This window comes from Anomaloglossus baeobatrachus, chromosome 6 (genome assembly GCF_048569485.1).
Source record: "Anomaloglossus baeobatrachus isolate aAnoBae1 chromosome 6, aAnoBae1.hap1, whole genome shotgun sequence".
Classification (NCBI taxonomy): Eukaryota; Metazoa; Chordata; class Amphibia; order Anura; family Aromobatidae; genus Anomaloglossus; species Anomaloglossus baeobatrachus.
In genome coordinates, this window is record NC_134358.1 from 385903914 (window position 1) to 385923072 (window position 19159).

General features: G+C 44.0%; 1 protein-coding gene across 11 annotated transcripts in view; it reads left to right on the forward strand.

The window, feature by feature from the left end:
- Positions 1–19159, forward strand: part of ITPRID1 (ITPR interacting domain containing 1) — a 347534-nt gene that overhangs the window by 64839 nt on the left and 263536 nt on the right. For 2 of the 11 annotated variants that reach the window (XM_075315078.1, XM_075315080.1), the window contains one exon: positions 15524–15554. The exons of the other annotated variants lie outside the window; for them this stretch is intronic. The gene's annotated coding sequence lies outside the window, so the exon portion shown is untranslated. The remainder of the gene's footprint in view (positions 1–15523; positions 15555–19159) is intronic. 11 annotated transcript variants of the gene reach the window in all.

Sequence of the window (19159 nt, forward strand, 5' to 3'; positions counted from 1 at the left end):
ACATAAAAAAGCAGCCATACTCACAATACCATGTTCAGACAAAAATGCACAGGCTATATCAAGCCCTCATTGATATAGGTGGGGGAAGCAAATGTGCCAAATACTAATGAACAACCACTTACTAATTCCCAAACATCCATGGGGTGGTTGCAAAGTATTTAAAAAGTACATTTATGCATAGGTTGCAAATTAAAACCATTATATGAAATGCACCTGTCTGTATAGCAGCCCATTACCAACATCCCTACTATTACTTCAGGTGGGCTGTCAATTCAAGCACTAATGTGCACAAAAAGAGGAAATCCCCCACAATTGACTCCATTTTGGAAACTACACCGCTCAAGGAATGTATCTAGAGGTATAGTGAGCACCTTGTAGGTGCTTCAGAAAATTGCATGATGTTGAGCCGTGAAATGAAAAAATACATTTTTCCCACAAAAATGTTGCTTTTTCCCCAAATTTTTCATTTTCACAAAGGTACCAGGAGAAAACGGACCATAACAGACCATAATAGACATGCCAATACCTCATGTGGTTGAAAACTGCTTTGTGTCACAATACAAAGTTCAAAATAGAAGGAGCATAACATTAGTATATAGATGATGCTGTGGAAATGGAATTAACAGCAAGACAGTAGAAATAAGACTTAAAGCATTATAGTAAGCTACCCTGTTGCTACCTGGAGGTACCCCAGCCTGTGTTTCGCGTTAGCTTCTTCCAGGTCCTTCTTACACTATGGATATACCTTAATTGTATACTACCTCATATAGCTATCCATATTATTAGGCTGTCACAAAGTGTATGTATATGGTTGTCCTTTATTACCAGTCATCCTACTATTCTCAATAGGGGAGAATTATCTAACCATATAATTTGTGATTTTGAAGATTACTGGCTCACTTTATATATGGCCATTGTACATTTCTATTTCTACAGCTTTCACTGGCCAGCATCACTTCTGCAAGCTGGGCACAGTTATTAAAGGGAGCCTGTCACCAGATCTGGGCCCTATAAGCTGCGACCACCACCAGTGGGCTCTTATATACAGTATTCTAACAGGCTGTATATAAGAGCCCAGGCCGCTGTGTAGAACATAAAAAACACTTTATAATACTCACCTACGGGGTCGGGTCGGTGCAAACTGGTCAGATGAGTGGCGCTGTTCTCATGGACCAGCGCTTCCTCTTTCGTCCATCTTAGTCCTCCTTCTTCTGAAGCTGGCGTGCATGATGCGTCCTACATGAGGTATTGAGGTCCTGCGCAGGTGCACTACAATACTGTGATCTGCCCTGCTCAGTTCAGATCAAAGTGCACCTGCGTGGGACTTCAATGCCGGCGAGGGTGTATGACGTAGGATGCATCATGCACCCCGGCTTCAGAAGAAGGACAACAAAGATGTCCGAAAGAGGAGGGGCTGGTCCCGGAGAACGGCGCCACTCATCTGACCAGTTTGCATCACACCGACCCCTACGTAAGTATTATAAAGTGTTTTTTATGTTCTACACAGTGGCCTGGGCTCTTATATACAGCATGTTAGAATACTGTATATAAGAGCCCAGCGGTTGTGGCCACAGCTTATAGGGCCCAAATCTGGTGACAGGTTCCCTTTAAAGGATTGATTTAATATTGGCACTCTGCTGTGATCTATAGAGGTACTTTTTAACTCACTACTACTGTATGTAAGATTATCTGACCTTTCCCTGGGTGTATTTTGTGTCTATGCTCTCCTTGTATTTTATTTATTTTTTTTAAACCATTTTAACTATAATTTATGAATAAAATTAATGTTTTATTACATTAGCATTATTAATTCCACTCTTTTTCAGTTTAAATTATCTTTATAAAAAAAAGTCTTTTGGATACACGGCTCTTTTCTTTTGGTACCTATTTTAATTAGTACGCGTACAAATGTGTCTCCAGTACGTGTGAAAATGACCTTTGGGAAGAAAAATGAATAAATAAATCAACAGCAGTTCAAAAATGTATTTTATTTTTTATGTACGCCATTCCTCATGTGGTTTAAGTGATTAGATGGCTTTATTCTTTGGGTCGGTGCGAGCGGGAGGGGGCCCTGTGAATCTGAAAACATATGGGGACTCACTTTGCCAGCGGCAGCTTCAGTACTATCATGAGAAGCAGGGAGCCCGATCAGCTGAATGCATATGCTGCAGCTGAGCTGACCCAGGCCCCTTTCCTCACCTGTTCATGCAAAAGGATGGTCTCCATGGAGATAAACTGAGGTGAATGAAGGAGTCAGGCTGAGCTGAGCATCAGCGATCGATTACCTTAGTCTGCTCAGCTGCTACCTATGCCACTATTTGCACTGTACACTCTTGTGGGCAATCCAGGAGACTGAGAAGTTATGATGAGAAGAGGGGTGCACGGGGGTGTACTGTGCTAGGACTGGTGAGGTAAAGTACACATAGAGACAGCAGGGATAGCTCTTTTTGAGAAAAGGGAGATATGGCTGCAGATCGCCCCTTGGTCAGCCAATCACAGACTTTGCTTTATGAGCACCTCTGTGATTGGCTGACAGGGGAGGATAAGCAAGTGTCTTTTCTCTCTTCCCTGGAGGTGTAAATTGGAGTGGGAAGCTGCAGCAGAAGACTTCTATGATCTGACTAGTGATGGGCAGTCCGGCTCTTTTTGGTGATCCGGTTCCCATGGCTCCACTCACCAAAAAGAGCCGGTTCATTCGGATCATTCTCGGCTCCTTATTAAATATGTGATCACCCCAGGTGAACACATATTTAAGAATATAGTGATGCCGCTAAAACCACGCCCACCCGTGGCTAAACCCTGCTCACTTACAAGGGACCAATTTAATCATGGAGTGGGCGGGGTTTAGACGCGGAGTGGGCAGGGTTTCAGTGGCAAAAAGAGCCGTTTAGCGATTTTTGTGGCTCACTTTGGTGATCCGGCTCCTGTTAGTCACAGCAGGGAGACGGTTCTTTGTGTCGGATCGTTCGCGACCGACACATCACTGGATCTGACAGGATCTGAAGACTTGCAGCCTTGTGGAAATTATTTAAGAATATTGTTTTGGAAAATAAAAAAATAGTTTATAAATGAACCATGTTGGGAGTAGTGGTCACCTAAGGAAAGTGACTCTGTCACATAGCCACCAACTGTGTGCACAGCAGCACGGTAGTGACGTGCACAAGTCTGGTGCGTATCAGGCTGCAATCTCCACAAAAACCTTAAGTCTGTATGACAAATTGTCCATTAAAGCGCCACTCCAGCATTTTTTTTAATTGCACCACTGGAGGGGTGCTTTTGTACCGCCCCGGGGCTCGGCCGGCTGCCGAGCCGCTCAAATCCGTGCTCGTCGGTGGGTGGCTCGAGCTCCTCCCGGACTCAGGGGTCATGATCGCTCTGTAGGGAATGCTGGCTGGTGCTACGTGAGGGGTGGTGTTCGGTGGGGGGTGAGGTCCATGACCAATGCCGCGGTTGTTTGGGGATTACATTCGTGACGCCACCCACGGGTTGTGGTGAATGGATGGACACCACCGCTGCCGTTAACCAGGCTCCCAGGGATGGTGTTGCACAGTTTGGTGTTGACCCCTCCGTGGGTAGGGGGATGATGGTCCCGTGGGCCCGAGGGTGCTGAGGCGGGGGGATGCATGCTGGTGTGTCGGTGTGGTGCAGCGCGGTGCCTGGCCCGAGGGCACTGTTGTACACTTACAGACACATTGGAGTCTCTGGTAAACCATACAAGATGGTGGACGGTGCCCGCAGCCGGCTGCGCTTCTCCCCTTTTTAGGTTGGTGGTTTCTGCCTTTCTCCTGCACCTCACATTTGGTAGAAATGATGACTCCTATGCCTGAGCAACAGTAGTCCGCTCCCCCACTTTGTGTGCGCCGGTAGAGCCCATTTGCCCACAGAAGCTGGCCCGTGGGATCTCGATGCCTCGGCGGTGGCTTTCTATCCCTATGATTGGGCTGTTGTCTTCAGTCGAGTCTTGGGTGGTAAAGGACCTAAAGTCCAGACCTTAATCACTGAATTCGACTCGGTCCAGTGGTTTCTGGGCCTCGTACTGGGTCTGAGTACCCCTCCTGGTGCTCTGGTTTCCAATCGGTTCCCCGGTTCGATACCGGCGGGCCACTACCCGGTCCCGGTCCCTTACGGCTGCACCGGCTGTAATCCCAGCTCCTGCAGGCGGCCACCACCGTCTGCCTCCTGGCCACAGGGTATCCGGGCTCCGACCCAGATCTTTGACAGACGTCTCCTCTTTAGCTACCACTCTCTTCCACTCCTGTCACTAATCTGCCTGTTTTTTCCGCCTCAGGCCATCCAAACTCCTCAGTGGGCGTGGCCAACCACCTGGCACCGCCCTCCGGGTGTGGACGTTAGAACCTGAGAGGGGTGACTCAGGGTTTTAAGGTTGGCTGCTGGTACCTTTTTTGGGGAAGGTGTTTGTGTAAGGGTTTTACCTGTGAATACCTGGCTAGTCCAGGGCGTCACACTTTAAATCTAAGTCCCTTGCCCAGTCTTAGGCGGGCTTTGCACACTACGACATCGCAGCTGCGATGTTGGTGGGGTCAAATCGAAAGTGACGCACATCCGGCGTCGCAGTCGATATCGTAGTGTGCAAATCCTTTTTGATACGATTAACGAGCGCAAAAGTGTCGTTATCGTATCATCGGTGTAGGGTCCGACATTTCCATAATGCCGGTGCAGCAACAGGTACGATGTAGTTCCTCGTTCCTGTGTGGCGCCCCAGCATCTGGTCGCCAAAACAGTGTTGCCCCTCCAAAGGGTTAATGCTGAGCCTGGAGGTAATTGGGGAAGTCTATTGGCCAGTAAGTACCAACATTCAACACAGTTTCTTCCTCAGGCCAGCAGAGGGAGCTCTAAACCTGGAGTTCCAGGGAGCACTCCCTTAAATCTGACATGAGGGAGGAGTTAGGTAGTCAGTCTGTTAGAGAAGTTCAAGGAGAGAGGAGCTGAGTAGACGGTCTTGTGAGCTGGGGTTTGGAGCTAGGCTAGCTCAAACCAGAAGAAGCAGGAGCCGTAGCGAGGCACGGAGAGAAGATTCTAGGGGAGAACTGGTTAGAACCTGCTCACCTCAGAAGAACACACCAAAAATTAGACATCGGAGTCTGTGGTTGCCAGGGTGTTAGATCCCCCAGTAACCAAATCCGAAGGGCAGGAGGACTGTAGGTCTTCTGGCCCGCAAAACAACTCGAAGGTAAAGCTGCATCACCAGGGCCCAGTGTGGACCCCAGCAGGGAAGCATCAGAGAGGGCTGCGCAGCCTATCCTACGAGAAAGGGACGTACCACCGGTCCTACCAGCAAGAGGCCCATTGCTAAACCCAGAGTGCAGGGTCCTGTAGAAGCAAAGGAAGAACAAGGAGTAGGCCTCAATATTTGACTGGCCAAGGAGATCACCCCAGGTACTTCCAGGCCGACCGGATCCCCTTCACCACCTGTGATGGTCTCCCAGGACTGGACTGTTCAAAGTAAAAGAAAAGAAGGTAAAGAGACTGTTGTTTGTGTCAGTTCTTTTCGCTGTCCTGATTAGCCCTGCACCATTTCCAAAGCACCATAGACTTTAATAAGCACCAACGGCTGCCCCGGGGTACCGCTCCACCTGTGGGGAGCAGAACCATCCTAGCTGCTAATCCATCAGCCCCGGAGGTCCCATCCAGCAGCGGCGGCTCCATACTTTATTTATAATCATCACCCCCACAAAAGCCATATTAGTTGACCCCGCCAGGGTCACAGAGTTGGGCCCCGCCACCACTGACTACCCCCGGACTAGTCTGACCCGACACCGGGTGTCCCAAAGCCCTGGGGTGGGCGAGTCACCTGCGGCAGCACACATCGCTGTGTGTGAAGCCGCAGGAGCGAGTAACATCTCCTACCTGCGTCCCGGCTGCAATGCGGAAGGAAAGAGGTGGGCAGGATGTTTACATCCTGCTCATCTCCGCCCCTCCGCTGCTATTGGCCGCCTACCGTGTGACGTCGCTGTGACGCCGCACGACCCGCCCCCTTAGGAAGGAGGCGGGTCGCCGGCCAGAGTGACGTCGCAGGGCAGGTGAGTGCATGTGAAGCTGGCGTAGCGATAATGTTCGCTACGCCAGCAATCACAAGATATCACTGCTGCGACGGGGGCGGGGACTATCACGCTCGACATCGCAGCATCGGCTTGCGATGTCGCAGTGTGCAAAGTACCCTTTAGACCTCCTTCACACATCTATGTCTCCGGTATGTATAACATCCGTTTCCACACATACCGGAGACACGGACTCAAATAGACCCTTTAAAATTAATGGGTTTGCTCACACGTCTGTGTTTTGACAAGGACCTTGTGTCCATGTAAAGCCAGTTGTGTGCTCCACATGACGACATGTCCTTTTTCTGCTGGTAGCATGGGTGGAACATGGACTGCACACTGATGTGATCCATTTGACATCAGTGTGACACATACCGGAGGACACCCATTCACTGAAATTAAATAGATTTTTATACTCACCTCTCTCCAGTACTGCTGTCTCTGGTACTGCTGTTGTTTCTTGGTACCGCTCATTATGCCTCATGATTATTCACTGCACCGGCTGCAGACCCAGAAGCAAGTATGATAACAGCGCCAGAGACAGCAGTGGCAGAGACAGGTAAGTATACAAGTTCATGCTGTCCATGTGCTATCCTGACGTCACACTGATAGCATACGGACAGCACCCTGATACTTTAACCCCATCTTGACCTTGGACATACTATGTCCAAGGTCATGCCTGTCCCTTTAATGCGGGCTTGCCGTATTTTCCCCGCATATGTTGGCTGATTTGATCGACCAACATGTGCCACTAACAGTTAATCCACCCACTCCTGTTAATTAGATAAATCCCACTGTCAATCTCTGATAGTGGAATTTAACTCAATCCATTGGTGAATGCGTTATTCCCCACGCACCATCAGCAGCCCCGTGACATGATCACAGGGTGCCGATACGTTGTCATGACAGCCAGGGGTCAGCTGATGACCCCTGTGTCTGTTATGATGTAGTTCCTGTGAGCATCGGTGCTTATAGCAAGAGAGCATCTACAGTTAGGTCCAGAAATATTTGGACAGTGACACAATTTTCGCGAGTTGGGCTCTGCATGCCACCACATTGGATTTGAAATGAAACCTCTACAACAGAATTTAAGTGCAGATTGTAACGTTTAATTTGAAGGTTTGAACAAAAATATCTGATAGAAATTGTAGGAATTGTACACATTTCTTTACAAACACTCCACATTTTAGGAGGTCAAAAGTAATTGGACAAATAAACCAAACCCAAACAAAATATTTTTATTTTCAATATTTTGTTGCGAATCCTTTGAAGGCAATCACTGCCTTAAGTCTGGAACCCATGGACATCACCAAACGCTGGGTTTCCTCCTTCTTAATGCTTTGCCAGGCCTTTACAGCCACAGCCTTCAGGTCTTGCTTGTTTGTGGGTCTTTCCGTCTTAAGTCTGGATTTGAGCAAGTGAAATGCATGCTCAATTGGGTTAAGATCTGGTGATTGACTTGGCCATTGCAGAATGTTCCACTTTTTTGCACTCATGAACTCCTGGGTAGCTTTGGCTGTATGCTTGGGGTCATTGTCCATCTGTACTATGAAGCGCCGTCCGATCAACTTTGCGGCATTTGGCTGAATCTGGGCTGAAAGTATATCCCGGTACACTTCAGAATTCATCCGGCTACTCTTGTCTGCTGTTATGTCATCAATAAACACAAGTGACCCAGTGCCATTGAAAGCCATGCATGCCCATGCCATCACGTTACCTCCACCATGTTTTACAGAGGATGAGGTGTGCCTTGGATCATGTGCCGTTCCCTTTCTTCTCCAAACTTTTTTCTTCCCATCATTCTGGTACAGGTTGATCTTTGTCTCATCTGTCCATAGAATACTTTTCCAGAACTGAGCTGGCTTCATGAGGTGTTTTTCAGCAAATTTAACTCTGGCCTGTCTATTTTTGGAATTGATGAATGGTTTGCATCTAGATGTGAACCCTTTGTATTTACTTTCATGGAGTCTTCTCTTTACTGTTGACTTAGAGACAGATACACCTACTTCACTGAGAGTGTTCTGGACTTCAGTTGATGTTGTGAACGGGTTCTTCTTCACCAAAGAAAGTATGCGGCGATCATCCACCACTGTTGTCATCCATGGACACCCAGGCCTTTTTGAGTTCCCAAGCTCACCAGTCAATTCCTTTTTTCTCAGAATGTACCCGACTGTTGATTTTGCTACTCCAAGCATGTCTGCTATCTCTCTGATGGATTTTTTCTTTTTTTTCAGCCTCAGGATGTTCTGCTTCACCTCAATTGAGAGTTCCTTAGACCGCATGTTGTCTGGTCACAGCAACAGCTTCCAAATGCAAAACCACACACCTGTAATCAACCCCAGACCTTTTAACTACTTCATTGATTACAGGTTAACGAGGGAGACGCCTTCAGAGTTAATTGCAGCCCTTAGAGTCCCTTGTCCAATTACTTTTGGTCCCTTGAAAAAGAGGAGGCTATGCATTACAGAGCTATGATTCCTAAACCCTTTCTCCGATTTGGATGTGAAAACTCTCATATTGCAGCTGGGAGTGTGCACTTTCAGCCTATATTATATATATAATTGTATTTCTGAACATGTTTTTGTAAACAGCTAAAATAACAAAACTTGTGTCACTGTCCAAATATTTCTGGACCTAACTGTATATGTTTACATTATTTTGTTGTGGAATGGGGGGGGGGCAGAAAGATTTCTTGCACAGGGGCCCCTACAGTCTGTGTCCACCTCTGAAGAGATGCCCATTTTTTATTTACAAAAAAAAGGTTATGCAGTGCCATACTTTGAGTGCTATAATTTTTCTATATTTCTGCCAACAGTCATGTGAGGACTTGATTTTTGTGGTATGAGTTGATCTTTTTTTGATACTTTTTTTGATTGCTTTCTAATCCAATTTTTGGGAGACAGAAAGAATAAAATCAAGCAATACAGGAATTTTTATGCTGTTCATCATATGGTAAAATAAATGATAGCTTTATTCTTTGGGTCAATATGATTACAGCAATACCACATTTTTGTTGTTTTTATTATGTTTTGCCTCTTTTACATAAAAAAAGAACATTTTATAGAAAAAAAATAATTGTTTTTGCATTGCTCTATTCGGAGAGCTATAGCTTTTTTATTAGTCCACAGATAGAGCTAAATGGGAGCTTGTTTTTTATGGGACAAGATAATATTCAATTATACTATTTTTTAGTTACAAGCAACTTTTTCATCGCCTTTTATTCCACTTTTTTGGCAGCATGAAGAAAAAGCATAATTTTTGTCACATTTTACCAATGAATACTAACAACAGGAACAATGAAAAGTCAGGGAGCATTAGGCAAAGCCAGACGCTATGACTTTCTACAGCCAGAAACCACATGACTGTCTGTCACACGTGACACACCCGTGACAGGCATCTCTGCAAAGTGATAGTGTCCGCTAATGATTCCAGATGACTTTGTGTTCTAAAAATCAAAAGGCATTTCTTTCCAGGCAAGCCTTGCTGTGCGCCCAAACAGTAGTTTTCCTTCACATATAGGGTATCAGCATACTCATGAGAGATTGCACAACAAACTCTATTGGGAAATTTTTCTAGTTACCTTTGGGAAAATGCAAACTTTGGGGCTAGTATAATTTTTATGGGAAAAAGGTAAAATTTTCATTTTTTTCCTTCCACATTGCTTTAGTTCCTGTAAAGCACCTGAAGGGTACTTAACTGCTTGGATGTGGTTTTGAGCACTTTGAAGAGTGCAGTTTTTAGAATGGTGTCACTTTTGGATGTTTTCTGTCACATCCACATATTGTCAAAATTGTTGGTACCCCTCGTTTAATGAAAGAAAAACCCACAATGGTCACAGAAATAACTTGAATCTGACAAAAGTAATAATAAATAAAACATCTTTGTAAATGAACAGATGAAAGTCAGACATTGCTTTTTAACCATGCTTCCACAGAGTTAAAAAAAAAAATAAAACTCATGAAATATGCCTGGACAGAAATGATGGTTACCTTAGCTTAATATTTTGTTGCACAACCTTTTGAGGCAATCACGTCAATGAAACGATTCCTGTAATTGTCAATGAGACTTCTGCACCTCTCAACAGGTATTTTAGCCCACTCCTCAAGAGCAAACTGCTCCAGTTATCTCATGTTTGAAGTTACCTTTTCCAGATGGCATGTTTCAGCTCTTTCCAGAGATGTTCAATAGGACTTAGGTCAGGACTCATAGAAGGCCACTTCAGAATAGTCCAATGTTTTCCTCTTAGCCATTCGTGGGTATTTTTAGCTGTGTGTTTTGAGTCATTATCCTGTTGCAAGACCCATGACCTGCAACTAAGACCAAGCTTTCTGACACTGGGCAGCACATTTCTCTCTAGAATCTTTTGACACTCTTGAGATTTCATTGTACTCTGCACAGATTCAAGACACCCTGTGCCAGATGCAGCAAAGCAGCCCCATAACATAACAAAGCCTCCTCCATGTTTCACAGTAGGGACAGCGTTTTTTTCTTAATATGCTTTATTTTTCCATTTGTGAAGATAGAGCTGATGTGCCTTGCCAAAAAGTTCCATTTTTGTCCCATTTGTCCTTAGGACATTCTCCAAGAAGCTTTGTGACTTGTCAATATGTAGTTTGGCAAATTCCAGTCTGGCTTTTTTATGATTTTTTTTCAACAATGATGTCTTCCTTGGTCATCTCCAATGAAGTCCACTTTAGCTCAAACAACAAGAGGTGCGATCTGACACTGATGTTCCTTGAGATTGAAGTTCACCTTTAATCTATTTAGAAGTTTCCCTGGGCTCTGTTGTTACCATTCATATTATACGTCTCTTTGATTTGTCATCAATTTTCCTCCTGCGGCCACGTCCAGGGAGGTTGGCTACAGTCCCATAGATCTTAAATCTTTGAATAATATGTGCAATTATAGTCACAGGATCATTAAGCTGCTTTGAAATGGCATTATAACAAAAGCTGAGAGGATCGGCAAAAAACCGGGACCGGCGGATCACTGCTCAATTTAAAAAAACCCTGATACGCTCCGGAATCCAGTGCTCATATAAATCAGTAGGGGCCAGAATCCGGAGATTAAAAATGTTGGTGGAAGGGATAGGGGGTATACTCACCCAGGGGATGTCATGGCGGCAAACTCCTTCCGGGTCACACTTTTCCCTTCCGGAGCCGACAATTCAATATTCACTGTTTTGCCAGCCCACCGGCGTGTGTAATTGATTGCAGCTAAACGCGCTCCCACCCTGAGGGGAAGCATGTCAGCTGACTGCAACCAATCACAGGCGCCTGGACGGCCGGTGGGTGAGGAAAGCAGTGCAAGTGTCTGCGGGTCAGGATGGTGAGTGTACATGTAGACAGAAACACATGCACGCTCCTGTCAGGGTGTGCGGCTGTGCCGGTGATGCGATGTCAGACTCGTAGATGTCTGGCATGACATCATCCGGCACAGTCTGACACTCTCTGAACATGAGCATTCATGTAAATAGAAACACATGCATGCTCCTATCAGGGTGTGCGGCTGTGCCGTTGATGCGATGTAAGACTCGTGCGAGTCCCTTGCAAGTGTGAACCCGGCTTAAGAGAAACCGCATGTGGCTTTTTTTAATTTAAATAAGTAATTAAAAGAAAAGCCGACGTGCGGTCCCCCTAATTTTCATCCCCAGCCAATATAAAGTCGGCTGGGGTCTGGTATTCTCTGCCCGTAGCCGCCCGGTATTGCCATATCTATTAGATGTGACAATCCCGGTGCTATACCAGCTCTTCCCGAATTGCCCTGGTGCGGTGGCAATCGGGGTAATTAGGGGTTAATAATAGTGCACAGCTGCTACTAAGCCCTAGATTAGTGATGGCACAGGCGTCTATGACATACCTGCATCAATAATCTATAAGTGACAGTAAATAAACACAAACACGGAGAAAAATCCTTCATTTGGAATAAAAATACAAAAACACACCCTCCTTCGCCACTTTATTATCCCCCAACCCCCTGCAGGTCTGGCATAATCCACATGAGGTCCCACGATGATGCATCCAGCTCTGCAACATCTCACAGCTAGCAGCCATAGAGAATGACTGCCAGCTGTGAGTGTAGCCTATAACTGAGCCGCGATGAGCAATGATTGCAGGTAGACACTGTTAAAGGCTGGGGCACGTTTGTCTGCAACCAATCACAGACGACAGGACAGCCGATGGGCGGGGAAAGCACGGAAAGCTGCACAGTATAGGAAGTGAATGCACGACCCGGAAGCAGTTCGCTGCCATGAGACCAAGTATCCGTAAGTATGAAATTCTCACTTAACTTGTTATTTTTTTTATTTTTCAATGAATTCCCCAGTGCCAGATCCAGATCGCGCACCCAGAATCCTGCGCCTGGGTCCGGCACCCGGACATCTTTGAAACCGTGTGGATCTGACTCTTACAGTCCGGATCCACTCAGCCCTAGTTATAACCTTTACCTTTAGCATGCTTGTTTATAATTTTGTTTCTAATCTCCTGAGACAACTCTTTCTTTCGCTTCCTCTGGTCCATGTTGAGTGTGGTACACACCATGTCACCAAACACAGTGAGAATCTGTAGCCCTATATACAGGCCTACTGACTGATTACAAGATTGTAGACACCTGTGATTCTAATAGTGGAAACAACTTGATTTAACATGTCCGTTTTGTCACAATATTTTCATGAATTTCATGAGTTTTATTTTTTAAAAAAATCTCTCTAAGCATGGTTGAAAAGCAATGTCTGAATTCATTTGTTCATTTTCATAGATTTTTTTTATTTATTATTACTTTTGTCTATTTCAAGTTATTCCTGCGACCATTGTGGGTTTTTCTTTCATTAAACATGGGGTGGTAGCAAGAATTTTGACCACGTTTGTAAGCCCCCTCAAAGTCAGTTCAAATGTTTTGTGGTCCGACTCCTTAACAAAATGGATTTGTAAATTTTGTTAGAAAAATGAGAATTTGATGATAAAAGTTTAACCCTTCTAACTTCCTAAGAACAAAAAATATGTTTCAAAAATGGTGCTGATATAAAGAAGACATGCGGTAAGTGTTATTTAATAACTATTGTGTTTGACATAACGCTCTGGTTTAAGGGCCTAAATTAAAAGTTAAAAATTGCTACATTTTCACTAACTTTCTGATATTCACACAAATAAACATAAAAAATGCCTAAAATTACCACTAACATAAAGTACAATATGTCAAAATAATTAGGCTCAGAATCACGAGGATCTGTTGAAGTGTTCAAGAGTTATTACTTCATAAAATGAAACTGGTCAGAATTGATAAATTTGGTCTGGTCATGAAGGTGAAAACAGGCTGGGGGGGGGATTGGTTAAATACTCCATGGCACTTGCTGGTTGTATTATATTTTGGGAGTGATGTCAGAGGCAGAGAACTCATCCCTAGTCCTACAGCATTTCAGACACTATACAAATTATTATAAGATAATCCTAATGGCCGCTTATATGGATTTTACATACTTATTTAGTTGAAGAACAGTTGAAGTCTTTTAACAGGACTCTTCTCTGGCAGCAGAACTCATTTTACTAGTGATGTCACGTATGCACTTTGTAGTTGCTTTATTTGAATTAAACAAATGGTCTGAGTTAACCCCTTAAGGACATTATGTTTTTTTCTAATATATTACAACTAAAACATACTGCATATTATACTTTATAATGTGAAAAACATTTAAACTGTCGTATTCCTGTACTAAGCAACTTGCAGAAATTCTTCTGCTATATGCTGCTTTCTTGGTATGTTTACAGATACTGAACAGTCCAATTTCAATGAATTAGATTAATGTTCAATGTTGTTAATGTTCAATGTTGTTTTATAATTACCTTATTCAAATGTCATAAAGTGACTTTAAGGGGTCGCTCACATCTGGGTATAAAAAATCTGTCTGATTTTCATCCTGAGGAATGGCATCCATTTGGTATTTTACAGTATATGCCATGCAAGTACTACTGTGTTTCCCCAAAATAAGACCTCCCCTGAAAATAAGACCTAGCAGGAGTTTTCTGCAAGGCCTAAATATAAGACATCCCCTGAAAATAAGACTCAGCTGCTATTCAATAATGAAATGGCCATGCAGCTAAAAAAGCTAAAGAATACTACAGGAAACTTCATTTTAGAAATTAGACACCACCAAAAAAGAGAAGAATGAAGACAGAAAACACCATAATCATACTCACCAGACTCGACCAGGAGCAGGGGAGCGCATCAAGGACCTGCGGCGGAACGCACACATCAGATAACCCACACACATGAGATCATACACACACAATCACACATCAGATTGCACACACACACCACATCCAGCGATATCGATTGCTTCTTGGCGGCTTAAGGACCTGTGACGCTATCACTGTGCAGTGGAGCTTCCAGGACCTGTGGGTGGAATGCAAAGAGGACCCAGAGGGGGAACACATCATAGAGACAAGAAAGAGAGCAGATAATCCCCTGCTGGCCAGAAGCAAGTGGTATCACCAGATGTGGGTGAGTGTGTCCGCGTAAGCGATTGTATGTGCGATATTTGCTCTGTGTGTGCGTGTATGTGATCTGATGTGTGAGTGTAGGCAATCTGATGTGTGAGTGTATGCAATCTCATGTGTGAGTGTGCTTGTGTGTGTGATCTGATGTGTGTGTCGGCCAGAAGCTGGGGAGGACGGCGTGCAGCATACCTGCTGGGAGCACCTGCTGAGGATCGCAGGAGGGCCTGGGAGCGACACAGATGCCTGGGGTCTGGTAAGTATGACTCTCCTGGGAAAGGTGATCTGGATTTTTGGAGGTTAAACTTACCCCAAACCGTGTCCCTCCAAAAATAAGCCCCCCCCCCTCAAATATAAGACCTAGTGCTCTTTTCGAGGCCAAAAAAAAATATAAGGCTATGTGCGCACTAGAAAATGACTTTTTCTTAAGGAAAAACCCGACCCTGTGAAAGAATCCAGCACCTGCTGTAAAAAACGCACCAAAACCGCAATGAGATCCGCATGCAGTTTTGCCGCATTTTGTGGCGGTTTTGGTGCGGATTTGGTGTGGAATTTCTGCGGTTTTGCCACACGTTGGTCCCTGTGGTTTTTTTTACCAATAATTAATGGCAAAACTGCAGGGACCTACAGAAAAGAAGTTATATGCACATTAATTCCGCAGTGGAAATTCTGCGGGTAAATTCGCAAGGACAAAAAAAAAGCAGTGTGTGCATAGCTTTTTTTAATCTCCATAGATTTTGTTGGATAAGGACTACACAAATGCTATAAACATTTTCTGCAGCATTTCTGCAGTGAAATTCACCGCAATTCCACGGGTAAATCTGCAGCGTGCGCAGATGGCCTCAGACAGTGTTTTATTTTTGGGGAAACAGGGTATATAAGTGTTCTAGTTTTTTTCCAACCTAGCATCTGTATGACACCTTGTATGTAATGCGTTTTTTTTCTCAGCAACTACTATTCTACATTAATTTACAGGACAATTTACAGTGTTCTACGCCGCAGAATGGTAATGTATCCATAAAAAAATTGATGGTATATGGATTGTCTGTGTGTCGTCCATTTTTTTTTCTTGCACTCATAAACTTTCATTAGAGACTGTCAGCCCGTTTACGTGGCTTTATGCAGCTTGCCGCGATTTTTTCCTCAGGCTAAAAGCACCTGAGGAATAAAATTGCAGATCATCAATGACTTATTGATTAAGGTTGTCGTGAGAGCAATCTGATTTTATTTTATGGTATTGCACTGTGCATATTCATACGCAGATGTGAGCAAACCCTTAAAGGTTTTCCAGCTCATAGAAATTAAGTGCTCAGAATGTGTATAGTAAATAAAATAATACTTGCCCCAGCGATTTCATGCAGGTCTTATTTTGGTGGAAACTCGGTCCTATTACCACTAATCTTTTCTTTCCGCTGGGGCAATCACTGGCTGAGGAGATTCAATACTGCAGCAAGTGATTGATTGAATGGGCATTTCTAGTAACTTCCAGTGTGTTAAGGATTTGACCACAAACCAAAGAAGAATGGGGACAGAGTATGTATCCCAACAGAAACCGCAAGGGAATATAATTTTTAATTGTAACCAGTCTGAGTCATTCGACCAATCCATGGCATTGACCCACCTCAGCTAATGATTGCTTTTCTGGCCATTTTCAGTATATTGGGGATAGAACCAGGAAGCACAGGCTAGTTGAGTCCTGGTTAGCACCAGGGCAGAAGCAACATGGGATTGCTGCAAGTGCAGTTTATTTGAATGTATTTAACCATTCTGGGCCGTTACACCATGTGCAGAATTATTAGGCAAGTTGTATTTTAGAGGATTTTTTTTATTTTTGATCAACAACTATGTTCTCAATCAACTCAAAAGACTCATAAATATCAAAGCTTAATATTTTTGGAAGTTGGAGTGGGTTTTTTTTAGATTTGGCTATCTTAGGAGGATATCTGTTTGTGCAGGTAACTATTACTGTGTAGAATTATTAGGCAACTTAATAAAAACCAAATATATTCCCATCTCACTTGTTTATTTTCACCAGGTAAACCAATTTAACTGCACAAAATTTAGAAATATATATTTCTGACATGAAAAAACAAAACACCAAAAAATTAGTGACCAATATAGCCACCTTTCTTTATGATGACACTCAACTGCCTACCATCCATAGATTCTGTCAGTTGCTTGATCTGTTTACGATCAACATTGCGTGCAGCAGCCACTACAGCCTCTCAGACACTGTTCCGAGAGGTGTACTGTTTTCTCTCCCTGTAGATCTCACATTTTATGAGGGACCACAGGTTCTCTATGGGGTTCAGATCAAGTGAACAAGGGATCCATGTCATTATTTTTTCACCTTTTAGACCTTTATTGGCCAGCCACATTGTGGAGTAGTTGGATGCATGTGATGGAGCATTGTCCTGCATGAAAATCATGTTTTTCTTGAACAATACCGACTTCTTCCTGTACCACTGCTTGAAAAAGTTGTCTTCCAGAAACTGGCAGTAGGTCTGGGAGTTGAGCTTCACGCCATCCTCAACCCGAAAAGGTCCCACAAGTTCATCTTTGATTATACCAGCCCATACCAGTAAACAACCTCCACCTTGCTGGCATCTGAGTCGGAGTGGAGCTCTCTGCCCTTTACTGATCCAGCCTCTGGCCCATCCATCTGGCCCATCAAAAGTCACTCTCATTTCCTCAGTCCATAAAACCTTTGATAAAACAGTCTTAAGATATTTCTTGGCCCAGTCTTGACGTTTTATCTTATGTTTCTATTCAAAGGTTGTCGTTTTTCAGCTTTCCTTACCTTGGCCATGTCCCTGAGTATGGCATACCTTGTGCTTTTTGATACTCTAGTAACGTTGCAGTTCTGAAATATGGCCAAACTGGTGGCAAATGGCATCTTGGCAGCTCCCCGCTTGATTTTCCTCAATTCATAGGCAGTTATTTTGTGCATTTTTTGCGCAGCACGCTTGTTGCGACCCTGTTGGCTATTTACCGTGAAACACTTGTTTGTTCCGTGATCACGCTTCAAAAGTTTGAAAATTTCAAGACTGCAGCATCCCTCTGCAAGACATCTCACAATTGTGGACTTTTCAGAGCCTGTCAAATCTCTCTTCTGACCCATTTTGCCAAAGGAAAGGAAGTTGCCTAATAATTAAGCACACCTTATATAGGGTGTTGATGTCATTACACCACACCCCTCCTCATTACAAAGATGCACATCACCTGATTTACTTAATTGGTAGTTGGCTCTCAAGCCTATACAGATTGGAGTAGGACAACATGTATAAAAAGTATCATGTGATCAAAATACTCATTTGCCTAATAATTCTGCACACAGTGTAAATTGAATCAGCTGGAAAACGCTCTCCATAAAATTTGAGCCACAAATCTCCATCCTTTTTCTGCTCGTAAAACTCTACAGAAAGAAATGCATGCCTCTTCATGACTTTGGAGTGTCTGATAAGTAGGATGCATCTGAGTCCAGAAGTCTCACTTCAATCAGATACTGGAGTGGGATTTCTTTCATACGAAATGTCACAGTTCATCATTTGAATTAGAGGAGTTGTGGCATCCTGCTCTTTTGCAACCTATGCCACCTATGGTACCAATAGTGTGGTGATCCCTATGTAAGCATTTTAATGTGGTTTGTGATCAATGTATGGCAATACAGTAGATTGGCACTATTTGATAGTTCTGTATTGATAGTTCTATAGTTAGCTTTTGAAACAACATAGGCAACATAGGCAAACCATGTTTAAGTTAAGGGTGCTTTACACGCTGCAATATCGCTAACGATTTATCGTCGGGGTCACGGTGTTTGTGACGCACATCCAGCATCTTTAGCTACATCGCAGCGTGTGACACATACAAGCGACCTTCAACAATCGCAAAAGTGGTAAAAATCGTTGGTGTTGGAGAGATCATCCAAACACCAAATATCGTTGTCTGGTGAGTAGCGATGTTGTTCGTCGTTCCTGCGGCATCACACATCGCTATATGTGACACCGCAGGAGCGACGAACATCTCCTTACCTCCACCGGCAATGAGGAAGGAAGGAGGTGGGCGGCATTTTACAGCCGCTCATCTCCGCCCCTCCTCTGCTATTGGACTGCTGCCCTGTGACGTCGCTGTGACACCGCACGAACCGCCCCCTTAGAAAGGAGGCGGTTCGCGGGCAACAGCAACGTCGCAGGAAAGGTAAGTCCGTGTGACTGGTGTTAGCGATGTTATGCGCCATGGGCAGCGATTTGCCCGTGGTGCACAACCGACGGGGGTGGGTACGCTCGCTAGCGATATCTGTACCGATATCGCAGCGTGTAATGTACACTTAAGTGTTAACTCTGATCATTGTATATAGTAAATGGATATCTTTGACACTGTATGGACAATTTATGGCAATTTTTGATAATCTGTGCACTAAATATTAAGGCACTGTTTGACGCAATAGATCTAAGGGCTGTGAAACTATATTTTAGAGTTGAGTGAGTTGATTGTATGCCAATCGCCAAAAATATTTGCCATTACTTTACATCATGCAGAGGAATGCAGGCTGCATCAGCCATATTGTCTTGTAACTATCTCATCACCTGGCATATAAAGCCAATCAATTTT